This window comes from Rhinoraja longicauda, chromosome 29, assembly GCF_053455715.1.
Source record: "Rhinoraja longicauda isolate Sanriku21f chromosome 29, sRhiLon1.1, whole genome shotgun sequence".
NCBI lineage: Eukaryota > Metazoa > Chordata > Chondrichthyes > Rajiformes > Arhynchobatidae > Rhinoraja > Rhinoraja longicauda.
The window spans coordinates 11,743,567-11,771,364 of NC_135981.1; the positions used below are offsets into that span (position 1 = coordinate 11,743,567).

A 27,798-nucleotide genomic window follows, 5' to 3' on the forward strand; every position below is an offset into this window, starting at 1 on the left:
AAACCCATGCAGGTCATGTGGAGAATGTACAAACTCTGTACAGATAGCACCCATGGGATCGAACCCGGGTCTCCAGCACTGCATTCGCTGTAAGGCAGCAACTCTTCCTCTGTGCCACCGTGACAACTCAATGAACTATTCAACATAAAATGATTTTTGATTTGGCAGAACTTAGGGGAAATGTTGCTATTTCGTGCATCTGGCCTTGTGTTCTTTAATGAATCTCTGTATTTCTTCATAGAAACATGGAAAATAGGTGCAGGAGGAGGCCATTCGGCCCTTCGAGCCAGCACCACCATTCACTGTGATTATGGCTGATCATCCACAATCAGTAACCTGTGCCTAACTTCTCTTATATCCCTTGATTCCACTAGCCCCCAGAGCTCTATCTCTCTCTTAAATTCATCCAGTGATTTGGCCTCCACTGCCCTCTATGGCAGAGAATTCCACAAATTCACAACTCTCTGGGTGAAAAAGTTCCTTCTCATCGCAGTTTTAAATGGCCTCCCTTTTATTCTAAGACTGTGGCCCAATTCTGGACTCGCCCACCATTGGGAACATTTTTTCTGCATCTAGCTTGTCCAGTCCTTTTATAATTTTATATGTCTCTATAAGATCCCCTCTCATCCTTCTAAACTCCAGTGAATACAAGCCTAGTCTTTTCAATTTTTCCTCATATGACAGTCCTGCCATCCCAGGGATCAATCTCGTGAACCTACGCTGCACTGCCTCAATTACAAGGATGTCCCTCCTCAAATTAGGAGACCAAAACTGTACACAATACTCCAGATGTGGTCTTACCAGGGCCCTATACAACTGCAGAAGAACCTCTTTACTCCTATACTGAAATCCTCTCATTATGAAGGCCAACATGCCCATTAGCTTTCTTCATTGCCTGCTGTACCTGCACGCCAACTTTCAGTGACTGGTGTACAAGACCACCCAGGTCTCGCTGCACTTCCCCCTTACCTAACCTGACACCATTGAGATAATAATCTGCCTCCTTGTTTTTGCTGCCAAAGTGGATAACCTCACATTTATTTACATTATACTGCATCTGCCATGCATCTGCCCACTCACTCAACCTGTCCAGGTCACCCTGCAACCTCCTAACATCCTCTTCGCAGTTCACACTGTCACCCAGCTTTGTGTCATCTGCAAACTTGCTTCCTAAAAATAAGATTACTTTAGTGTTTCAAATAAAATGTAAATCTTAAAAGCTTTGCAGCTCATCCATAGGTTTCATTGTGTGGATGCATAAAGAAGCTGAAATGTGGAGCCATAAATATTTCAGTGCTGTCATTTTCTCAATACTGTTGCAGCAAGAAGGAAAACTCTCAATGTTTTAACTTAATGAAGTGTGTTCTCTAAGGATAATTGCTTGCAATTGAGGCAAGTTTATTACAAATGATTGTTTTAAATAGTATGTAGAAAATTAGTTGCTAAAAATATTGATACGACTTGTCCCCAAAAAATTTATTTCTGAAAATAAACTCAATGTCATTTACTCTGCAAAAGACAGAATTCACATACATATTGCACGGTAGCGCAGCGGTAGAGTTGCTGCTTTACAGCGAATGCAGCGCCGGAGACTCAGGTTCGATCCTGACTACGGGTGCTACACTGTAAGGAGTTTGTACGTTCTCCCCGTGACCTGCGTGGGTTTACTCCCACACTCCAAAGACGTACAGGTAGGTAGGTTAATTGACTGGGTAAATGTAAAAATTGTCCCTAGTGGGTGTAGGATAGTGTTAATGTACGGGGATCACTGGGCGGCACGGACTTGGAGGGCCGAAAAGGCCTGTTTCCGGCTGTATGTATATGATATGATATATGATATGATAAGTAATTTATTCATTTTGGACAATGTTCAAGGAGAACCATTCTTCTTAAGGGCAATGAAAGATGAAACATAATTGCCAGTCTTACTTGCAACGACTCAATCATGAAAAATAATTGGAATTCCCCCCCTTTGTAATACATAAATAAACACCTGCATTGCAAACTGTATTTAAAAATGTGCAGCAGAAACTAGAAAGTAAAATTGCTGCAAACGTACCCACATGTCTTCCATTTCAATTGGCAGTCTATTTCTCTTCCAGTACAAGGCAACTTGACGTGGAATGTTGCAGAAATCTAAGTTGTTCATCTCTTGTATGAAGTAGTTATTGAATTCTCAACCATTGTCAGTTGCCTGTAATGAAAAATTATCAAGTCAGACTGAAATGAGCAGCAATCGGTAGGGGAAGATTCTATGTTTCATTGCAATAAATCTCTGATAACATTTACTATACTCTAATCTTATATTGTAGGTTGGAATTATATTATTGTGATATACTTGTAAGCTATGTGGAAAATGTTGGTTGGAGTATTGGATATTTGCTACTTTGTAAAGTTTTATTCATTCTTTGAATAAATGCTTTTGAGGAAGTGGCAAGGATTTAATTTCAGTTTTGTATTGGATTAGTGCTACAAATGTGCAGGTTCCTGGCTTTATATATTATTATATATTGTCTGGCCATGTGGCGCTGCCAATTGCAACAGCTATAATAGATTTCCCCGGAGCCAATCTAATTTAATGTTATTATTACTTGCTCCAAAACTGTATATCAATGAAGCACCTTTAATTTGCTCTTGGAATGAGCCTGGTGTTCATTAGTAACAGTTAAAAATAACTCAATTTGCCATTCTAGGTAACCAACACTACTGGATATATCAAGTAATATGGTCCTGTCATAGAATGGTGTTGAATATGTTCAGCTGCTCCCATAGACATACAACATGATCTGGTTAATGCGCTTTTTACAATAACATCTAACTGAAAAGCTGTGAAAGAAATGGATGCAATAAGATGCTGGTAGACTTCAAAGGACAATAGGATTTTGGCATATTCCACAGATTTTCGGTATATGCAGTTGCCAGTGTGGGTCTTTATTTTGCAAAAGTACACTGCACATACTCGCACATATTCACGAGACTGATAAGATATTGAATATATCACATGACACAAATCATACCATTCTAGTACTCAGTTCTTAAAGTTGCAGTTACCATTATATTCACTACACTGCTCTCCCCTTAGAAAGTAAAATGACTTGTAAATTAAACAAACAAGAATCATTTTGTAAATTTAATCTGACGACTGGTTTACACACTCTGATCTCCTGAGTGGTTTAGGGGGAGTGTCAGGTTGTGGTTCTCAAGGAGAGTCAAGTTCAGGATAATTTATCTTTGTCTCTACTTTCTTTGGAGATTCTAATTTTATATCTGAACTTGGAATAATACCAAAATCTGACAGATCTACTTCTTCGATTATATTTTGCTCATGTTCACCCCTTGCTGGGATCATATGGTTTATGTGCACACTTCTAACACATTCTCCAATTTCTACCAAGTACCTCCTAATACCATACACTTTAACTACTGTTCCCACCTCCCATTTGTTTGCTTCAGATTGTTTGCGTTCAACCTGAGGAGATAGTTTAGGTAGAACCAAACAGTCTAGTTCTGAACCTTTTCATGAAAAGTTCAGCTGGCGTATACCCTGTGGTAGATTCTGGCATGGTACAATATTTCAGTAAGAAACTAGCTAGCCGCTGTGACATACTGAATTTTGAATTCCCTTCAAGAACTTGTATAATCCTGACAACCCTCTCCAGTCTTTAGTTTGCTATACCTGCACGTTTATGCTTCCTTTTCTTCTCTGCATCCTACCTTTGAGTGCTCCAGTTTCCTCCCACACCCCAAAGACGTAGATGTTTGTAAGTTAATTGGCTTTGGTAAAATTGTAAAATTGTCCCTAGTGTGTAGGATTGTACTAGTGTACGGGGTGAACGCTGGTCGTCACGGACTCTGTGGTATCTCTAAAGTCTAAATATCAGAACAACTAATATTGGAGAATCTAAATATACCATTTCAATCCAATGAAATTTCTAGGGCGTGCAGAGAATTTTACCACAATTTAACCACAATCCAATTCTTGGATGGTGTTGTTGCAGCTGGTGCTGATTTGTTAAATGTGATATCCCTGTGGTTATATGCCTGACTCTTGGAAAGCAGAGATTACACACGTCTTTGAACTGGTTTTCATTCTATTGCCACGTCAGTTCATATAGTTATGGTCAGATTGGTGTCGGTGATCATTTTCAAATCTTACACTTAGTTTTCTGATAGTAAAAAAAAATCTGCTGGAAGAGCTCAGTGGCAGCATCTGTATAGGGAGATGGACAGACATAGCTTTGGATCGGGACTTTGGACAGTCTGAAGAAGGATCCCAATCTGAATGTTGTCTGCCCATTTACCTCCACAGATGCTGCTTGACCCACTCATTTCCTCCAGCAGTTTATTTTTCGCTCAAAATTCCAGCATCTGCAGTCCCTTGTCTCCATTTTATGAGAGCACTTGGACTTCGGTCATCCGTTATTTTGTGGTGTGTCTGCGGGGCTGCCAGTTGGCAGAATATGATGTGAAGATAGTGCAGTCTTTTTTGGAAGCAAAGCAGCTGAACCAGTTGGAGTCTGTTAGTGCCATATAGGGATTTTTACGCCACGATTCTAAAATCAGGCACGAATGTAGTGTGAAAATCCAAACATAGCAAGGGCTTATTTAAAGAAGTTTGTCACTCTGCAGCCTTTGTCAGAACATTGTCAAGATGACTTCAAACAATAGAGAGAAAATAACTGTTTTCCTGCAGTCTTTATGCTGCTGGGGGAGTTAATAGTGCTGTTAAGATTTAACCTTTTAAGAAGTTGCCAGCCTGTCAACCTTGACTGTGCACCGATGCTGGAAGAAGCAAAGGGTTTATTGCAGTTAGAAGGTAAGCATGATCAGCTGTTTATTGGAAAGATAACAGTGTCAGTTATCAAGAACATTGCTTAGTTTAATTATTTTGCAATAAAATGGCCTTCTCAAAAGTGACTGAATTGTGTATTTACCTAAAATGAATTGTAGTACTATTTGCAAATAATCTTTTGGCCTCTTGCTCCTGTGATAAAATGTCTTAAAATGTTAAGCTCATTGATATGACAATGTTGTGTTGCAGCTGTCAGTAAGAACAATATTTTCAACAGCGATGCTAAAAGATATAAAGGGAATTTTGATACTCACCCAACTGGCAATTCTTGCCAAGTGAACTGTGTAGATAATCTTAAAGTAAATTGATGCTCCTGCAGTTGTATGTTTGTGAACTCCAAATGAAAATTAATTCTCTCAGTCATTTTGTATGAGTCCAGTATATCTGACTGTAATTAAGTCTGACCCTGGTAAAGCAATAGACAATAGACAATAGGTGCAGGAGGAGGCCATTCGGCCCTTCGAGCTAGCACCGCCATTCAATGTGATCATGGCTGATCATTCTCAATCAGTACCCCGTTCCTGCCTTCTCCCCATACCCCCTGACTCCGCTATCCTTAAGAGCTCTACCTAGCTCTCTCTTGAATGCATTCAGAGAATTGGCCTCCACTGCCTTCCGAGGCAGAGAATTCCACAGATTCACAACTCTCTGACTGAAAAAGTTTTTCCTCATCTCAGTTCTAAATGGCCTACCCCTTATTCTTAAACTGTGGCCCCTTGTTCTGGACTCCCCCAACATTGGGAACATGTTTCCTGCCTCTAACGTGTCCAACCCCTTAATAATCTTATACGTTTCAATAAGTAGCTGAATTTCAGTACCCAGGTCTGGTCTCCTCCCAGCTTAAGAATGGATATATTCATGAGATTGGCAGTGCACCAAAGTTTCAGGTTGATTTTTGGGATGAAAGGGGAATATTTTCTGTGGAGTGATTAAGAAAACTGACCTGTGTAGGAAAATAACTGCAGATGCTGGTACAAATCGAAGGTATTCACAAAATGCTAGAGTAACTCAGCAGGTCAGGCAGCATCTCAGGAGAGAAGGAATGGGTGACACTTCGGGTCGAGACCCTTCTTCTGACTGATGTCAGGGGGGCGGGACAAAGGAAGGATATAGGTGGAGAGAGGAAGATAGAGGGAGAACTGGGAAGGGGGAGTGTAAGATAGGGACAGAGGAACTATCTAAAGTTGGAGAAGTCAGTCTTCATACCGCTGGGCTGCAAGCTGCCCAAGCGAAATATGAGGTGCTGTTCCTCCAATTTCCGGTGGGCCTCACTATGGCACTGGAGGAGGCCCATGACAGAAAGGTCAGAGTGGGAGGGGGAGTTGAAGTGCTCAGCCACCGGAAGATCAGGTTGTTTAAGGCAGACTGAGTGAAGGTGTTGAACGAAACGGTCGCCGAGCCTGCGTTTGGTTTCGCCAATATAAAGAAGTTGACATCTAGAGCAGCGGATACAATAGATGAGGTTGGAGGAGGTGCAGGTGAACCTCTGTCCCAATAGATGAGGTTGGAGGAGGTGCTGGTGATAATAGATGAGATTCACCTGCACCACCTCCCACCTCATCTATTGTATCCGCTGCTCTAAATGTCAACTTCTTTACATCGGCAAAACCAAACGCAGGCTCGGCGATCGTTTCGCTCAACACCATCGCTCAGTCCGCCTTAACCAACCTGATCCCCCGGTGGCTGAGCACTTCAACTCCCACTCCCAGTCTGACCTTTCTGTCATGGGCCTCCTCCAGTGCCATAGTGAGGCCCACCGGAAATTGGAGGAACAGCACCTCATATTTCGCTTGGGCAGCTTGCAGCCCAGCGGTATGAACATTGACTTCTCCAACTTTAGATAGTTCCTCTGTCCCTCTCTTCCCCTCCCCCTTCCCAGTTCTCCCCCTATCTTCCTGTCTCCACCTATATCCTTCCTTTGTCCCGCCCCCCTGACATCAGTCTGAAGAAGGGTCTCGACCCGAAACGTCACCCATTCCTTCTCTCCTGAGATGCTGACCTGCTGAGTTACTCCAATATTTTGTGAAGAAAACTGACCTATACTCTAGTACTTAGAAGACTGTAAAACTAATCGATTGTGGGACTTAACATGGTAGATGCAGGAATGATATTTTCCCTGGCTGGTGCATTTGGAATCAAGAGTAACTGTCTCAAATTTAGGGCCAGCCATTCATGATTGAGGTGAGTGGAGTTGAGAGGGAATCTTTTGCCAGTTGCGAATAAATCTTTGGAATTCTGTGCCCAAATGGCCGGTGAAGGCTGAGTCTGAGTATATTCAAGGCAAAGATGAAACGTTTTTTGGATTGAAAAGTCATCAAGATATTCAGGTTTAGCACAGGAGAGAAGGAGATGGTGTTTGGTCTTTTGAAGAACACTGAAGTGGATAAATTCCCAGAGCGTATTTATTCAGTCTGACGAAGGGTCTCGACCCGAAACGTCACCCATTCCTTCTCTCCCGAGATACTGCCTGACCTGCTGAGTTACTCCAGCATTTTGTGAATAAATACCTTCGATTTGTACCAGCATCTACAGTTATCTTCTTATAATTCCCAGAGCGTGATGGGATCTATCCCAGCTCATTGAAAGAGGCAAGTGAGGAAATTGCATGGGCCTTGACGAAGATCTTTGTATCCTTTCTAGCCCTAGGTAAGGTGTTTATATTATTAGGAACTCAAAGGCGTAGCATCTGGTGACAAATTCAAACTCCATAAAGCAGTTGGTAAATGTTAATCAAATAAATTTGATATTAAACGCCTTGAAAAATGTCCTTGAAAATATGGGGCTGTCATTGAAAGTCCTTTTGGATCATTTAATTCCTTTGTTACCTGGTCACTTTAACTCTTATTCACATCGTGGAAGGTTTGAAATAGAAAATTAGTCAAATGATTTGAACAAAGGTGTGCTTATTTTTTCTAGCTTTTGGAATTATATTACTCTGTGCAAATCTTAATAGAATTTATTGTAAATTGGGTTCTCATCATGTATGTTAGATAATAATTAAAAGAAGCTTCTCATTACATGTAATCTACATTTTATTGTTAATGACCATAATTTCATCTCATAAAATTTTTCATTTGAGACTGCCATCAATTTATTTTCTGCTTATTCTAAGCAACTGAAACCTTGGATAACCACAAATTTCTCCGTATTCAGATGATGTTTGACTACACAATTCACTCAATTTTAACCTACTCCATCTGCGTCAGAGATTTTTGTCTTCAGGGGGTGATGATGTAATTTAGCTGCACAAATTAGGGCTCGATCAGCGTCATTCAGTTGCTTTGTCTCGGTGACTTGTACATGTTATTCCACCTGGAGTAGTTGGAATGAAAACGCTCTTGGGTCATCTGAAATCTGTGCAAGTACAGTTTGTTATTTTATTTGAAGGGCATCTTGTAATTTATATGTTGAGAAGACCAGAAATGCAAGTACTCACCTGAGTGTTGCAGGAATTTTTTGGTGTTCTCTCCTCTCCACTCCCTTTCCATCAACTGCAATTGGCTTGGAGTTGTTGCCATGGAGATCCCAATGGTTGTCGGATAATTCCTTCTGTCCACCTACTTTAAAATCATAACCTTTCAGGATAAGGCAGGTTCTTGAAGTTAAGATGCCGTGGATTTTGATCAGCGACAACATTCCCAGGTTAAATTCTCACCTTGAGTTATATCAAGAGCTTCATTTGTTTCTGTTAAACACTGACTTTCCATTGTCTGGACACTGGAGGTCAGCGGCTGGACTTTTACAAAGTTCAAGCCTCAACTGTCTGTTATTTAACTTTCTTGTTCTTTACAGACTAATTTCTTTGCTTTAGAAAGGACTAAATTGTGCTGGCTAATACCCCTGTAGGTCGACCAGAACAGCTGACGGTTGTCTCTACCACTGGACTCATCATTGACTGCAGCTGTAAGGATCCAGATGCACTTAGCTTTATGCCAGGAAGGGTTGCTGTAGAAATCTTGACCTAATTTATTTGAAACGGATCAATGACGTTGTAAAAATAGATATAGATTTAATTTTACTTTAATGTATCATTTAAAATCTTAAAAGTAGTGTTCTGATGTGTTTTGATTAATATTTATTTGTGTGTTCTTTTATTTTTTATGATCAGTTTTGTTAGTATTAAATGTTTCTGAATACGAGTCATTTGAAAACTTTTATAAAGTCTTTTACGGATGCCAAGCTGTTATATGTTCTATGTTCTGAGGCATTGCCTAAAGTTTGCTAGCTTAGGCTGACTCAGTATTGTGCGTCTCCTCTTTGCCATACACCAGTTGGACGTGCCGCATCAATTTGTCCAACTTTCTGCATTTGAAAAAGTTTAAGTGACTGGTGACCACATAATTCTGGTCTGTCAGTGGGCTGCATTTAGAAATACCCTATCTTTTTGTGTTTAATTAAATACCAAAAAGTACATGAAAAAGTTAATCCTAAAAAAATGACAATGCATGAATTAAATTTCTGATTTATAATTGCTAACATCTGGTAACTTCTTGACTTGACAGAACTGAGAATAGATTGTCTTCTTCAGAGATCTGTTGTGGGGCCCACCCTTTGGCTGCATGTGATCTGAATTTTGAGACCTAGGGATGATGGTCTAGGAGAGCACGATAATGGTGGTTCACTTGTCCTGCTGGTGAATTCAGCAAATTGTGTGGAGATGACATGAATAGTGTCTCTAGATAAAGGCTGTGATGGCATACTATACATGATGGTGTATGTCCTCATATACATGTACCTTTGTCTAGTGGTGGCTCCTGAGATATAGAATGTAACTCCCGTCCCACACATTGATGAACATTTTTCAGTCAGGTTTAAATTTGTTTTTAATGTAAGTTGTAATTACCTTTTAACATATCGCAGAAATTGAAAAAATAGTTTTGCAATTAATGCTTCAATGCTTCCCAAAACAAGGTGGAATTTAAAAAAAATGTTTAGCTTTAACTCTGAAATGCATATTCTAATCTTGATTTCCCATTTTGTACCATGATTTATATTGCTGGTCTTTTAACTTTTGCATGGTTTCTGTGAAGATTTTGAGGAGCATTTTGATCGGTTGATAAGCTCCCTGCTACTGTTTGTCCTGTTCGAGAATGCATTACAGGTTCCAAGTACAGGGTGTAATGTTTAAAGTGAGGCTGGAAAATAAGTATTTGTTTTCTTTCTTGCCTCATTTATGTGGGCAACGTATTATTCGGCGTATGGTGAGTGTTGTTCCATTCATGCCAATTGCAGTGCAGGCCAATACTAGCAATATTATCATTGTTATAACTGCAAAACTAAAGTACCAAGTTTTAGGTTTCAGTCTGATCAATCCTACTTCTGGTAATGATTTTTATGATGCAATTATCAAGTTTAAGCATGATGTCAAAAATGTACTTTTTCTCCCTTCATGTGAGCCACAGTTGCTCTGAGTGATTATGTGAACAAAGTCACAACAAGTTGATGAATGTTTACATTTTTATTTGATTAATACATTGTTTGTACATTATTGGATCAGGTAACTCCAGTAGTAACATTCAATGTCAATTAAATTATCATAGACGAGCTGATACAGTAATACATTGGACCATTTCAGTGCCCCAGTTCCCCTCTACTATTTCTGACTGTTCCTTGCTGTTTCTTGGCTGTTCTTTCTTTGATTTAGGGAAAGGGTAATCTACTAATAATTAAGTCAAGCCCACATATTCGACAGCTATTTCATATACACCTTCTCCTTATCTGCTTCCATGAGGATTTTATTCCATTTGCCCAGTTTCTTCATCTTATTCGTTCCATATCAGTGCCTTTGAGACAACGTGATTTTTCCTTTAAGGGGCTTATCTTCCACCATAATTATCATGGTCCTCATCTGAGTCTCTTTTTTTTTCTGCACCTCTGTTCTCACTCCCTCTCTTCCCATCCATTATAGTGACAGGGTTAACAAGATTTTTCTTCATCCTCCACCTCACCAGCTTCCAGGTTTAATGGATCATCTGTATACTAAAACTCTCGTTTGTTTTTTGTTGGTTTGTTCCTGAACTATAGCCACAACGGTACATGATAGCGTGACAATTTTAGGCCCACCTTACTCACCGTCATCCCTTTGGTGCTAATGGAAGTAGTTTCAATTAAATCAGTGTTATATTTTAAAAGTTATTCACATTTTAAAGTTTAAATCTATCTCCGAGGGGGGAGGGAGGAGGGAGGATAAGGGGGGTTGAGGGGGATGGAGTGGGGGGGGGGGGGGTAGGGGAAGGGAGGGGTGGGAGGGGGGGGAGGAGAGGGGGAAGGAGAGGGTGTTGCACCAAATGCAGGAGAGGTTTTGGCCCAACGGATCCACTTGGTCTAGTTCTTCCTAATTCCTGCCATCCAATTTAATGCACAGCATTTGGTGCTCGCTTAGTCGTTGGGTGCCTATGCTGCTTCATTGATGTCCAACATAAGGTCAAAGAACAATAAGTCATCTCCCACATAGACATGGTGCAGTCCTCAGGATTCATTATGGAATTCAATGAGTTCAGGTAGCCAGTCTTTCCTCTCTGATCAAAAGTGATATGATGGTACTTGCATTGTACATAAATGGGCAGTATAGGGGCAGAATCATGTCACCAAATCAAATGCAATAAATAGGAAGAAGTACATCATTACATAATGTAGGAATTAAAATACTTAAAGCATTATATAAACCAAGTCATTCAAAAAATTATGTTTTACCTAATACTTATCTTTCGCACTCCTCCTGCTTGCTCTCTTCATAAGTTCATTTCATAAGTTCTAGGAGCAGAATTAGACTATTTGGCCCATCAAATCTACTCCGCCATTCAATCTTGGCTGATCTATCTTTCTCTCACCACCCCTCTCTTCCCAATGAATGGTACAGTGCAGGTTCAACGGGCAGATTACCCAGTGCAGGTACTGGCTCGTTGTAAGGAGTTAGTACTCCATAACCGGTCACAATCAAGCGTTCATAACGGTCCATGTGGCAAAGAGTAGTCAGAAGATTTTAATGTTCTTCCAGTCAGGAAGTTTGAGATTGGCTAATTCCTGCATGGATCCCAAACACATAATGGTTTTGGAGGTGGTCATGGGAGGGTGGCCTTTTGTTCTTGAAGCTGCCAGCATTTCTCAGGAAAATCCAGGTCAATGAAACTTAAGTCTGGCTGTAAGAAGAAATTTGTATAAATCACACACTTAAAAAAATTAATGCTTTTAATTCAGAACTTGAATAGAATTCAGTTATTTTGTTGTAAATTTATGCACGTTTTTTGCTGATCACAGTGATTAATAACTTTGGCAGAATTTATAATTCAGACTATTTTTGTCAAAAATACCTCATTGCAAAATTCTGCAGTGAACTAAGAAGGAGTAGGCAGATATGGGCTTATGAGTTTCATCCAGCTTGTCACTCACCTACATGAAGTGGAGGAGGGAGAAATGGTATGATTAGATATATTAAAAAACACAGACTGGAACAAACCGTGTATGATCGGGAGGATTGTCTTGTTTAGGTGCTGTTATTTAGAGCTCCTAAGCTCTCACATTAGAGCTGTGCTGATTAGAGTAATTGTAGTTTGGTGTATTTGGACTCAGTTCCAAATAATGTTTTTATGTGTACTGTAGTCACAAGATTTCATTTTATGTGGCATGAATTGGGAATTCTTCACTATTTTTAATGTGATAAGTTCATTTGCATCCAATTTCTGAATCATTTGATGTTGATAGTTTCTGGTTATACATAATCATCTTAATACCTTCATTGCTCTTCATTTAAAACAAAACTCAGTCTGTGAATTAAAAGGAAGCATCGTGAAATAAAATATATTTTCTTTCAGTAACTCTCCTGAATTATGGATCAAGAGGGAAAAAACATTTTTATCTGCTGAAAAATGTCTACTAACACCCTTAACCCAAATTGGTGTAGGAAAATTCAAGAACTATGTGCTGTCTATGTTGGTCAGCTGAATATATTTTGATTATTATGGAATTGTCAAATCAAATTGACGTAACATTTAAATTTGTAAATTTGGCCCTCGAAATAACAGATTAATTCCATTAGTGCATTGTTATAATTTAATATTTTCAATTTGTCCAATGCTTGGAAACAGAGCTGTTTTCAAAGATATCGTGAATTTACAAGTCTTTCAAATACATCCCAAAAAAGGTTGTTTGTTATTTAACTGGTATATTTGTTTGCTATTTATATCTTGGGTGCTGTTGGAAACTATCATTTTTTTGTAGTTCAATTGGCTAAACTTTACAGTGTAGGCAGGTTGCAGTGTGATCTGTGTTGTAATTTTGTTCTCAGCCAGGAGTGGTTGCAATTAGCTTCTTTATCCTCGGGTTAAAGCAGGAGAAGGGTTACACATCTGTTTGCTATCCAGTGCTGGAAAAATTCAAGTTTAAGGAAAATTGCAAACAATATAGCAGATTCCAGTGAAGGAAAATTCACATCTGAGGAGCCATAGTGACTGCAGATCAAAGTACAGCATTTTAACCTAATTCCATTTTCTAGCACTTGATCTGTAATCCTGCAGGTCATAGCTCTTCAGGTACAAATATGGGTGTCCTTTAAATGTGTTTAAAGAGAGAGCCCCAAGCTTGTGCCATAGTCTGCGTCGAAAAGTGTTTCCTTATCTCTTCCAACCCCTCCCTCACTATACATTGTACTCGTTGCAATGACAATAAATGAATATTATTATTATTATTATTATTCTCGTTGACAGTCTAATAGATGTCCTCTTTACACACTGCAGTGCAATCACATCTTTCCTGTAATGTAGTGACTAAATTAAGGTCATTTTCGCTTGACAATTGTTTTGGTCAATTCTAACATAATCTTCCACCGCTTAAAGTCTATGCAGAGATTAATAAAGGAAAGCATAATTTGTGATTTTAAACCACCATAATCTAACTCTTCTGCTATTTTAAGGATCTGTTGCCATTTTAAAGTCCCTGTTCTTCCATACTTCTCCATATCCTCCTATCTATTACATACTCCCTTGCCTTATTGCATTTCACCAAATACATTACCACACATTCCTGTGGATTAAATTCCATAGGCTACTTCTTTGTCCACTGTCCAAATCCAAATAACCAACAAATTAAAAGATTTCCTGCTCTTTAACATATAGCCATTTTGCCATGCGTGTAATTCTTTATCACATCTTACATTTAAGTCTGTTAGTAATTTGTATAACACATGCAAAGAATGAGCAATGAGTCTTGTGGAACCTTAATGATAAAAGCCATCCAGTCACTGGAGCACGTCAACAGCTCTTTTTTCCTGCACTTTAGCCAATTTATTACATTTTTCCGCACCCATGGATCCCCTGCACCTTTACATTCTTGTCTGCAATATGGATTCTTGTTATAAAACCCACTAAATCCATATACACGAATCAGTGCCTTCAGCAGTGCTTCTTGATTTTGATCCAAAAAATTCAAAAGTTAGTCACACATGACCTTGCCTTAATAAATGATGCCAATTGCCCTTGGTTTATCTGCTACTTTCTAAATAAGGTTTCTCAGTGTCAATTACAATAGGTTTACCACTACTGATGTTAACAGTAACACAATTAATCAGTTTATCCTTTCCTCCCTTTTAAACAATGATGCGATATTAGCAGTTCAATTCTCCCAGAACCATTCCTTTAGATGAAAATGGCCAGAGCCTCTGCCAATATGCTCTCTTGCTTCATTGAACAGCCTGGTATATATTTCATCCTGGCAATTTATCCACATTCAAAGTTGCTAAACCCATTCTGTTACATGATGCTTATCCCATCTAGGAAATTATAAGCATATCCCCTCAGCTACAATACCAATGGGTATGGGTATATGGAACGAGCTGCCAGAGAAAATAATTGGGGCAGGTACAATAACATTTAAAAGACATTTGCACAGGTACATGGATAGAAAAGGTTTAGAGTATGGGGCATCTTGGTCAGCACGGATGAGTTGGGCTTAAGGGCCTATTTCCGTGCTATATGTCTACAACTCTATCAGCACTGTTCTCTTTTGTAAATGCATTTGAATTTATTCATCTACCTTCATCAGTTTTTGGTTTAGTACAATTGCCTCCCTCCAGTGTAGAACTTGCATATATTTTATTTTCTCATATTTCCATAATCAACATAATTAAAAAATATGATTAAGACCCAAAATTGCTCTCCACCGAAAACTCTTTTCCCCTGTTCAGCTTCATTTCAATCCATAATTTCACACCACCATTCATGCTGGAGTTACTCCTGACTGCCTGAAGAAGTTTTCTGAATGCATTTTATGAATTCTGTGTCCTCTCTACCTTTATGCCAATTGTGTCTGAGGTAATATTTGGTGCAATGGAATAACATTTTATACACACTTAAATGATTCTTTTTTGTATTTTTGCTTTTATTTCTTTGTTTTATTTCCTAATTTCCTTAGAATTGTGCCAAAGATAATATCTATCTCATTAATGCTCTGTAATTGTTATGAGACAAAAAGTTTTTAAAAGTAAAAAAAAAATTTTTTTTCCAATTGTTCTTGCCTTATAAAAAGGTTAAAAAAGGTTCAAAGGTATTTTATTGTCACGTGTGCCAATTAAGGTACAGTGAAATTCGATTTACCATACAAAAAAGCAACAAGACACACAACTACATAAAAGTTAACATAACCATCCACCACAGTGGATTCCCCACATTCCTCACTATGATGGAAGGCAAAAAAGGCGAATATTCTTCCCTCTTTATATGGTGCAGATCTGACATATCCCTCGATAATTAAATGTCACCTGTCCTATTAACATCCCACGCTGAAAACTGGGCTTCCCATGAATAATATGGTATGTTTTTAACAAAATCAGCAGCACAAAAATGAGAACTTGGGACAAACATAAACCAGGTTTGTGATGAGCAAATCAAAAAACTAGTTGTTAAAATAATCTGAAAAATAAATGAATCAACTTCAGTCATATTGTAAGCATATGATCAGAGTCCCACCATGGCAGTTTCAGTTTATGTAGTTCATCAGTTCAATAACATTGCTCATATTTCAATAAATTTGCAACCCACAGCCACTCGATGCAATAGGTCCTTTTACAATGTTTTCCCCCATTTACAGAAAAGTGAAATAATCATAATTATCATAATCATCATCAATCATAATCATACTTTATTAGCCAAGTATGTTTTGCAACATACGAGGAATTTCATTTCCCATACAGTCATACCAATAAAAAAGCAACAGAACACACAAAATACATTTTAACATGAATATACACCACAGTGACTCCTCCGCTTTTCTTACCGTGATGGAAGGTGAAAAAAAGTTCAATCTCCCTTCTTTGTCCTCAAACGGTCAGGGGCCTCTAACCGTCCGTTGACGGGACGCTGTTGACTCCCATAGTCGGTAGTCGGGCCTTCCTCATCGGGGCGATTAAGCTCCTGCATCGGGGGGGGGGGGGGGGGGGGGGAATCTCAGCTCCTCCGCGCCGGGCGATCTACCCCGGGTCGAGGCTAGTCGAACCTCGTGCAGCTTTGGAGCTTCCAAACGTCGGTCTCAACCCGAGACTGCGAGCTCCTCGATGTTAAAGTCTGCAGGCCGCGCGGTTGGGTTGTCGATCCCAGGCAAGGAATCGTCTCCGATGGTGTCCACACCCCGTGGTGGGGCTCAAAGTCAGTACCGAGCAAGGCCTCCAGCTCCACGATGTTAGGCCGCAGAGCGACTGGAGATACGATCCGGAAAACAATCGCATCTCCGGCAAGGTAAGAGATTTGAAAAAAGTTTCCCCTGACCCTTCCCGCCCAGCCCACACATAAAACAAACCAGAGATCATTAACACATACTTTTAAAACACACTAAATATAACAAAAAATAGGTGAAAAAGACAGACAGACTGTAGGTGAGGCTGTCATTGCGGCGCCACCCGGTGGAAATAAGGCTATCAGATCAAATTGTTTCATATTTAATCCAGAACAAAACAGACATATCTACTGTAAATTTGACAGTCATTGGTATTTTGATGTAAAAACAACCAATGTAGACTCCTGTTGTGAAAAATTCAAGGGAAAAACTTAACAAAGTTAAACTGGATACTTCAGTCTAGATTTGTCTGAGTTTAATCATTTTTTTCCTTTACTGTATTAATCAGTTAACAATATTATTGGACATCAGCAAAAATTGAAAGAAAGCTAGAAACTGCAAGGCATAATTGTCCTGCCATTTCTTTAAATTGACTAGTAACCCTTTTTCAGACTTTTTCTTAACTGAGTGAATTTACAGTTCTTTCATAAACATGGATTAAACCAGAATAAAAATAAAGATGTAGGGAGGAGAAGAATGTTTCAGAATAATAGCGTTGAATCAAAATTGGTGTCAGAGATGAAATAATTAAGATGCTAGTAAGAAAGTGCATCTCGGCCCCGCTGATCCTCAGCATAGGAGCCCCTCTCCTATACTCTCTCTATGCCAACGACTGCACCTCCACAGACTCCTCGGTCAAGGTTCTCCAGTTTGCAGACGACATATCCCTGATTAGACTGATCCAGGATGGGGAGGAATCTGCCTACAGACAGGAAGTGATGCAGCTGGCGTCCCGGTGCCATCGTAATAACCTGGAGCTCAATGCTTTTTAGACAGTGGAATTGATTGTAGACTTTAGGAGAGCTCCTCCTCCCCTCACTCAACATGAACAACACCACTACAGTCACAACCGTGGAGTCATTTAAGTACCTCGGAACCATCATTTCCAGGGACCTTCAATGGAAGACCACCATCAACTCCACTGTCAAAAAGGCCCAACAGAGGATGCACCTCCTGGTAGCTGTGGAAACACAATCTGCCACAGGCAATGATGGTCCAGTTTTACACTACCATCACAGAGTCTGTCCTCACCTTCTCCATCCTGGTCTGGTTTGGCTCAGCCACCAAGCATGACATCCGGAGGCTGCAGAGCATCGTTCGATCAGCTGAGAAAGTTGTTGGCTGCAACCTTCCCCCCCATTGATGAACTGTGCGGGCCAGGAATCGAGCGGGTAAGATCATCCCTCTCACCCTGGCCACGAACTCTTTGAAGTACTTCCCTCTTGGAGGTGACTCCGGACTATCAAAGCCGCCACAGGCAGACATAAAAACAGCTTTTTTTCCACGAGCAGTACCCTACTTAACAGCCAAAATGTCTTTTTACTCTGGTACTTTATTTTCACAAGTTTAAATTATAATGTTTTATTTCTAATTTGTCTGCTGTATATCTTGTTTTTATCCTTATGCGGGCAAAGCACCAAGGCAAATTCCTTGTATGTATACATACTTGGCTAATAATTTTTTTAATTCTATTATTCTAGTGCGGTGTGGTAGGTGTGAGTTGTTTGGGATGGTGGGGAGAAATAAAGAAAAGAGAAGGGTGAGACAATGGAAGGATGAATAATTCAATAGCATAGACTAAGATTCTGTAATTATGTATTTATTTGAAGTGACCCAAAAAGAACACAAGGTGCCGAAAGGATAGATAAGCATAAATTAAACTGTTTTTAGGTTAGTCAAACCACCATTGACATATGTACAGATTGATGGTTTATAAGTAAAAATTGTACACAAAAGCAAGGAAGTATTTCTTTAATAAACAATAATCTTCAGCAGGAATGGATTGCCAGAATACTTGCTTGAGATCGGTACACTAGAACCATTCAACAAATAGAACAGAACATAGAATGGTATGGCATATGAACTGGCCCTTTGGCTCACATTGTTTGTGCCGGATATGATGCCAAGATCAACTCTTATCTGCCTGCACTTAATTCATATCCCACCATTCCCCGCATATCCATGTACCTAAATAAAAATATCTTAAATGCTGCCTCACCACTAACCCTGGCAGTGTGTTTCAGGCACTTCCCTCCCCTTCTGTAAAAAAACCCCACCAAATAAAAAAATAATCTAAATCAAATTGGCCGGATGTCAGATTATTTTGTAAGCATATAATGTTACACTTATGGAATTGGATGGGTGGAATAGTTTGCAGCATTTCAGAATCTATCATAGTGCTGATAACAGATCCAAGAATAAAACGTTATATTTCCTAAAGGTTTTTGAGGAACCATCTAGATTCCTGTCCTGATTTCTGAATAAAACTCCATAGACCTCTGTTCATTATCAGAAAATGTTGTTCTGATGGTCTTCGATACAAAATCCTGACTATTTCTCTTTCCACGATGTTGCCTGACCAGCTGAATGTTGGCAGTATTTTCTGTTTTTATTTTATTTTTCAAAGAAACAATGACATAATTATATTATCAAATTTGTATTTTATTTGAATCAGAGTGCATTCAGCAAGATTATGCAGAATTAGTGGTGATCTTGTGTGAAAAATCAGATTTCAAGATTTGTCATCTTTTTCATGAGGTTAAAACAATTTTTTAGAGTGTTTTTTCTCAATTTGCTCTATTTCTTGAAAAACATCGTCTGCCTCAGCCACTTACGTATTAAAGCCAGATGGACCCATGAATGGAATGTATCGTTCGACATTTCAGACTGATGCAGGAAATTATCCCAGATTAATTAGCTAGAATAGTTTTTAAAGCTCCCACACATCAATTCGGGGAGAGATTAACTTGTTTTATTAGCTCATCTCACAGCAAATCATTAAATTTCAGTATTTCAGTCCTCTAACTTGGGAACATTGGATAAAAACTTAATGACTGGTTTTGCAGCTGAGTTTTCTTTTTAAAGCAAGCTAGGTTGGAGACTAGAAGTTATTATATGTAAAAAACAGAAATTCAGCAGTTACTGTGTTGGGATTCAAACTTATGACCAAGATTGAAGTTTCTGCAAGTCTATTAACTTTTTGTAAGCACGCTTAGTGAAGTGCTGAATGAATGATTCACCAAAGCTTCTTTCTGAGTTCTCTGCAAAATATAGAAGCAAGCTTTTGGCCAATTTCATTACTCCAAAATGATATTCCAAAGCAGCTGGGAGTATTGGATGCAATGAAAGCCATGTGACTTGACTATCTGCGCTCCAGTAGTGCCTCTGAGCACCTGTCCCTGGTCAGTCAAAACACTGATGACTACCCACCAAAGTGAAAATCTCATCAGGTATTTCAAGTCTACAGAATAAGAATAAACCCAGTCTGGTTAATTAGCTCTCCATTGGCCCTGTCTGAAACTTCTGCAAATGGTGGAAGGTGTCCTGAGAATATTATAGTTGCCACTAAAATTTGTAATTTAACCCACTGAGTTTGGTAAACCTACATAAGAGTCCCTCCAAAGCCATTATGTCCTTTCAAAGATATGGTGCTCATAGCTGCTGACAATGAGCCGAGTGTGATCTTTTGCTCCTCCTCGACCCCCTCCCCCACCCCCTTCTTAAAAATCCCAAGGTTCTTTGTACCTCTCCTATTGGTTTTCTCCAACCATTTGGTATGTTTATTCTTTATAGGCATGAAGCAGGTTATTCGCTTATACCGTATTAAAATCTTTTTGCCAGATTTGACCAGTTGCTTAATCTATTAAAACCCCTGTCATGTAATCCTGCCAGATGTACTGCCTTCATTGCCAAGTACTTCATTGTCTATGAATTTAAATCTGTGCCTTTTAAGTGAATAGAGGGAGCTTGAACACAAATTATTATGGTACGTTCACATCACCACTGTACTCCGAAGCTCCACAATGCATAAATTAAGAATAATTTTTACTCTTGAATTTAACAAATTTAAGGGTGATCAAAATTTGCTTAATATAATCAATCGCTTTGATTTTAAAATGTAACACATTGTAAAATGTACCATCTTTAAAACTAAGCAATGCACCATATGTTTGAATAGTTTTATCACCTTCATCATTTTTGCTCTTGATAGATGCTATTCATGAGAGTTCCCATCTGGAATGTCCCAAGTTTTGCTTTGAAGGTCAGGGAGGTATTTTGTAGAAGTTATCCTCAACATTAAACAGAGTAGTGGGAACATGTATTTAGTCTGTGGAAGCCTTTCTTTTTTGGCACATACTTAAAAAGTATATAGAGTAAAACACTGTATTTCGTAATAAAATTACTTATTATGTTTTCATTGACCAATGTTCAGGTTTTAATTACAATGGGGTATACTGAAAATATTTTAATATATGATACCAAGTGGCATTGTTGGAAGCCAAAGATCAGGCTCTGTTGGTATTGTGCAGATATGCCCACTTTACAGAAGATCCGTAGAAATTGTCACTGTTCAGTGTTCAACCATTTAGGCAGAATCATGAAGTCTTGGAACACCTCCGTAAATTCTCAGTTCCAGTAAGCATCATAAAGTAAGCTAGCAGATTCAAATTTCTTGTTCTGGCAGAAAATCAAATGGGCCAACTGCCTGCTATTATTTTAATGGACAGTACTGCTAAGCGTCTGTTTAACGAGCTCTGTGCCTAATTGATTTTTTTTTTACAACCATCTAAGCATTCCGATTTTAATTCTGTTAAAATTGGTCAGTTAAACAGATACAGGCTCCATTCCAAAACTTTTGCATTATATTTTGTTATTTTAATTCCAGCCAGAGCTGGAACAGAATTCTCTTATTAGCTTCGAAAATAATTATTTTTATCATTTTTTTGGATTTAGGTTCAAGGTGCAAAATAAAATCTGGTTAAGCTGTAAAAAAAGTAATCAAATTAATGAAATGACCTTTTTATGATACTAACTATAAACAAACTTAATCAGATTAATGAGCAAAAAAACTAAGTGCTGGAGGAATGCAGCTTCTGTGGAGGGAATGGACAGAAAACATTTTGGGGCAGGATCCTTCTTCAGTCTTCCTCCAGAACTTTGAATTTTTTTCCTCAAGATTCTGGCATCTGCAGTTCCTAATGTCTCCATTAATCAGATTAATGTGAGACTGGTTTGAAAAATTATGCTGTGCTCTCCTGGGATTGGTTAGGATGGCATAAGAAAATATTGTGCACTGCCAGCTACAATTATGCATTCAGTAAAACTAATGGATAGAATTCTGCAAGTGAGTAATGCACACTTTTTCACAATGTGTTCCCAATTAATGTCACCGTGTTGAGTGTGTGTACACATCCTTGAGCATATTCATGTATAAGTGGTGTGCCCTGAGAGATGGAAGGTATTCTGCTCATCTCCCCTCTTACTGGGTGATTAAAATTAACTATCATGGCTTGTTATGGAGATGAATTGGAAAGAATTGGACCAGATCAAAAAAGGGAGCTGTTACCTGGTACTGCTCTTTGCAATCTTTTTTCCACGTTACAGTAGTAAACTGAAATTGCATGACAGGGATATGTGTAAATCTCTTGTGCACCCTCTGAAGAACCATAACATCTTTCCTTTAATATGGTGATTTTAACTATTCCAAATGATCGAATGGGTGTTTTATATAGCTGAAGGCTTGGCCAATAAAGTACATCATCTGGGGTCTCAACCTGAAACATCACCCATTCCTTCTCTCCAGAGATGCTGCCTGTCCCGCTGAGTTATTCCAGCATTTTGTGTCTGTCTTCGATTAAACCAGCATCTGGAGTTCTTTCCTACACCATCTACCTTCCTGTTCCAACTAACCTCTCCCCCTCCCTCTCCCCCTCCCTCTCCCCCTCCCTCTCCCCCTCCCCCTCCCTCTTCCCCTCCCTCTCCCCCTCCCTCGCCCCCTCCCTCTCCCCTCCCTCCCCCTCCCTCTCCCCCTCCTCCTTCCCCCCTCCCCCCCTTCCCTCTCCCTCCCACCCCACCCCCATGGGTTTACTGCTTGAGAATATATCTCAATTAAAGGCACATTTTGTATGAGTTGGTGATACTCTAATTTGGTCAGTCAGCGTATAAATAGATGTGTAACATTCAGCACTACAATGAACAAGTGTTTATTTGAAACTTGAAACGATGACCAGGAATGATATGTTAGGCAAAGGTTCAGTTGCAACGGCCCCGTTATCTATGCATTTCATAGCTAACCATTTGTTAGCTATATTTTTTTGGTGCATTATTTTAGAGGTGATTTATGACAGCAGCAAATGATTGTGATAGACAGGTGTATGTTCTATAGTTGTCACAGTGGCCTGTAAAAACAAATAAACAAAATGTGTTTCTGCTGATTATTGCTCATCTAATCCTATTTTAAAATGTAATAATGGTCTTATGAGTTTTTAACTTGTATAAGAACAGTAGGAGGTATTTAAAAGAGGAAATAGTGAAAGTCCAAACCAAATATATCCCTATTAAAAACAGCGACTTACAAATGTCGACCCACCACTCTTCCACACTGGATGTTAAGCAGCATGCATTGTGACAACAGAATGTTTAAAACTCTACACTGTATCTTGGTACATGCGACAATAATAAACCAATACCAACAATTAATATCACTATTAAATTATTTAGTTAGGAATATGCATGAAAAATATTTATCAAAATATTTCCAGTTAAACATGTTGAAGTTCAGCTCTTTGAATTTGGTGGTCACTTTTTAGTAAATTAGTTGAAAATGGTTTTGACTTGCATCCAAAATAAAAGTTCAAGATGGAACACTTGCTCAAAAAGAGTTTATTGCTTTGAACATACCCAAGTCATTCAGGGTTGTCATTGAAATGGAATTCAAACTTTATTTTTCTTTGTTACATGGACTGATTGTAGTTGACAGACTTTTGGAAATGCAGCATTTTGTCTTTACTCTAGCTCTGTGATATATTTAGCAGTCCCAACAGTCTTTTATAGTAATATAGAAACAGAACAGCATTTTATAATGATGAGGTCATGGAGCTGTCGAGAGATGCAAGCTGTGTTTTGGGTTGTGCTGGCTACTGATGGTTCAAGTGTACAGTAGGTTGAACTGATCATTAACATATTAGAAGACGGTTTAACAATCTGTGAGGTTTTACAGCGCCTGTTTCTTGAAGATTATGCAAGGTAAATATTACATGAAATCTGACAAAGATTTCTGTATCTTTAAGAAAATCAAGGATTGGGGAAACCAGAGGCTAAGGTTTTCCTGTATGGTGGCAGAGAACCCACAGTAATCTTCTCAAAGCAGAGCTCCCCATAGTCATCAGTCTGGACTGTTCTTTCTGCAATCTTGAAGGTCAATGTCACATTTTTAACTATTTATCCTCTTGATCATTTCAGATGGCAGAGGCCAAATACAAATTTCCTAGTTTGCAGCTCATAGCTGAATCAGGATCATAGCCTGGCTCTCTGCTCAAAGGCAAGCTATTTCATCATCTTTCCATTGAGAGGAGAGAAGAAACCATGATGGTCATGCAGATTTATGACGAATTTGGACTTGCCGAAAGTTTAGGAAGTGGTAGATTGCACGTGACACATCAGGGTTCTTGTGAACTGAAAGCTCCACGTGAATCACAAGGACCACATATGCAGAGAGCTCCCACTGCTACATCATCATAAATCATGATAAATCAGCCACCATTCTGCAGGGAAGGCAGCCATTATGGAAGGAAGGCGACTGTCTTGACTTCTCTGGCCTCCTTGTTATAATACAGGGTAATGATACCCCAAAGTTGGGGGCCCTTGGATAATGCCATCAGGATCCCTGAGATGACATTGCAGTCTCCACATGAACCAAGAGTGTCCCGCAGTGCTCACAGATGTGATCTCATTGTCATAAGTCCACAGTTTGGACATGAGAGGGTAAGGCTCTTCCTGAATTGCAGGAAGGGACTATCAAAAAAGAGGGGTTCTTGCTGCATATACTGATAGCGGTCTTCTCATAGCTTAGGGATTCTCTTGAAATTCATACTCCTCAGGTTCTGTACACAGATCGAGGGGCATTAGCTCAGCTAATGATGCCAGTCTTTGCCACCACATTGGTGTAGAAATTTCTAGTAATGGAGGAAGACCGTTGGCAACCTTGTGTCTGGATGTAAATGTCTGTATGAGCATCTCAACATGATTGTTAGCAACATGCCTATTGCTCATTCTCCATTCTGGCAGCATTTTGTATGATTGTTGCATTCATCGACTCACATGTAGCAGAGAGGTTTGAAGGCAGAGTATGGGCAATTGTAGATGCTAACCTTGTCTCCAATAAAGAGACTCATACCTTTGATGCTTTAAGAGAACTGATTTATATGGATATCTTCACCTGGCTGAGGATGAAGCCGTGGATACATGACATTGACCAGGAGCATTTTCACCTTGTGATCAGAAGCTGGAAGTGTGACACTGTTGACAATAGACTTACAGACTGGTGCTCCATATTTATGGAGACACAAGAGACTGTGGATGCTGGAATATTAACAAACAACAAAGTGCAGGAGGAACTCAGCGGAAGCATCTGTAGAGGGAAAGAGATGATGTTCTGGTTTGGAATCCTTCTTCAGAGTTTGATGAAATCTATTAGAAGCCCCTTTGCAGCCATCTTAGAATGTCCAAGTTTTCAGTGACTTTCAACAGTACTTGAAATTTGTAGCTAGCTTCCTTTAAAGATAAAGATATCCTGAATCCTAAACTGGAGGCATGTAATCATCCAGGGCATGATCACAGATGTGTACAGTGGTTAGATTAATGTAGACATATGAAGTTAAGGTTTATACAATTTAAACCTCCACATTTTCTGCTACCAGAAGTGTAAATTGAACAACATTATTGTAGAGGTGTAAGTGCAGAAATATTTCGAGCACACCATTGTGGTAATAAAATATGCCTGATCAAAATGTTTAAATAATATTGATGGTTTAGCAAATGCCTGTTGTGTTTAGCCTTCTACATGGCCCTTGTATTGCTGACCAAAAGACAAGATACTGAGGTCAATATTAAACACTTTCATTAGGAGGACACTGCAGTAAGCTTTGTTTAACTATATGACTTCCATTGATTACATTGAATGCAATCACACTCCAGCTACTGGCCACAGACAGCTGTCAGTGGAGCTAGTTCATATCTGGCAGAACCAAGTTAAGATATTGGCTGCACATCACCATGGGTCAGACAAAGGTCAGCTCCATTCAGTCTGTGACTTATTTGAAGTGTTAGGAGATTGGAGGCTGGAGCGTGCACTCTGTACTAATAATGTTGGAGTGAAATGTGTGTATGAAGTGTCCAGGGGTCAGCTGATCCACCTGGCCACTTCTAAAAGCATTCTTTGTAACAAAATTGAGATTATACCATCCTTGTGGATTCAATCTCACGAGGTTATCTCCTTGGAAAGCAGTTCACATCCTGGGATTTGTGGGTTTGAGAGTCAGATCAGGATCTCACGCTTTGAGTACACTGCAGTTTTGTGGTGATGCACTTCCTATTGCCGGATGGCGCTGTTTTTGTGGTTCTTTTAACCTGCTTTCTGATTTTTGAATAGAGAATATGCACTGAGTGGAAGAATTATAAGGGGTGTATAACTAAAGTCAAAACTTTAATCTGACCATTGACTTTGCCATGAATGGTGCACTGGGATTTTGGAGGTTTGTTCCCATTCTTCCCTTTTACTATCTTTTGTTAATGCAACAATGTGATGAAATGCTATGTTTAGATATTGGACAACGATTTATGTGTTCCGATATTACTGATGATATAATATTGGAATAGAAAATGCTAAATGTTGTTTGCCTGACTGTTTGAAGGACAACAATATGGCTTTTAAGATGTATTTCTTTAGATTTAAGACCTACCATGATAGTAAGGTAAACTGAGAGTAATATGGCAAGGAAAGCCACAAAATGCTGGAGTTACTCAGCAGGTTAGCCAGCAACTCTGGAGAAAATAACATGGCAATACTGGTCGTTATCATTGTAGTAGTGTAGTTTAAGACTAAATTACTACAAAATAAATAGCACAAAGATACTTATTGTTCCTTAATGATCATTTTTCTGTTACATCCCTGTTACTGTAGAGTATTTCTTGATGCTCGTAAATTCTTCATCAAACCACTTATTTGTAACATATAAAGAAAGAAAGTAAATGTAGGCTGACATTTTGTCTCGGTAGGTGAGGGCAGGGACATTGTAGATGTCTGATTTTGTTTTTGCGTATATGTGACCACAACTGGTAAGTGAAATGAAGGGAGGAAATGCAAGATGGGACAATATCTAAAGATGGGTGCAGGAATAGAGAAACATATGCATTTGTGTGCATATATTTTTGACTGTTAACACACAGAGTGAGAAAGTAGCTGAGAAAGCCTTCACGATTTTGGAGGCATCAGATACACAAAGTGAGGAAATTACAATAAACCGTCACTAAATATTGCTTCATTGTCATGGTCTGGTCACTGCACTACAGGATGTGAAGGACTTAGAAAGGGGTTAGAAAAGATTTACAGGAATGACTCCTGGGATGAAGGACTATTATGGGAAAAGGCTGGGTAAAATGGGATTGTTCTCTACCAAGGTGCTCTAAATAATGAAGCGTTTAAGGCAGAGCAGATGGACATAGTTCCCATTAGTACCAGCGGACAGAGATTTAAATTGAAAGGCAATAAAAAAGTAATACGAGGAAAAACATCCATACCAGCCCATAATTAGCATCTGAGATAGATGGTCGAGGCAGATTCAATTGTATTTTCGCATTTGAGCAGAGAAAGTTCAATGTAAAAGGATCAATATTTGGGGGGAAAAACAGGACCACTAGCATAAGGAGGAATAGTACAATTATAGGGAGAGCTCATGCAGACAGCAAACAAGGATTAAGGAAACAAATAATGACTGTTCACATGCTAGGATACTATGAGTGGTTCAGGAATGCAATGCATAGCTTATTATATAATTTTCCTTTCCATTATGGGCCAGTCATATAGGACTTGTGCACATCAAAAAGATAACAGTTGAAGAATAGTCTTCAAAATGAAAATGATTAACACAAAGATTTGGAAATGGAATTACAAAGTACTGAAATAATCCAAACAGAGGAGCAGACATTACAGTCACAAATTACATATGTTGGAATGTACAAACATACTGAGTATTTTAAGTCCCTGTAAATAACCTCCAGTGTATGTAGGCTGTTCAGTGTTATGTTTAAACCCTAATCACAAAGTACCTCGACTCTACTAAGCTTTA

At 39.1% G+C, this 27,798-nt stretch overlaps 1 protein-coding gene across 10 annotated transcripts in view; it reads left to right on the plus strand.

The window, feature by feature from the left end:
- The window catches only part of LOC144607700 (protein TANC2-like), a 458,126-nt gene that overhangs the window by 223,192 nt on the left and 207,136 nt on the right, over positions 1-27,798 (plus strand). The window lies entirely within an intron of this gene.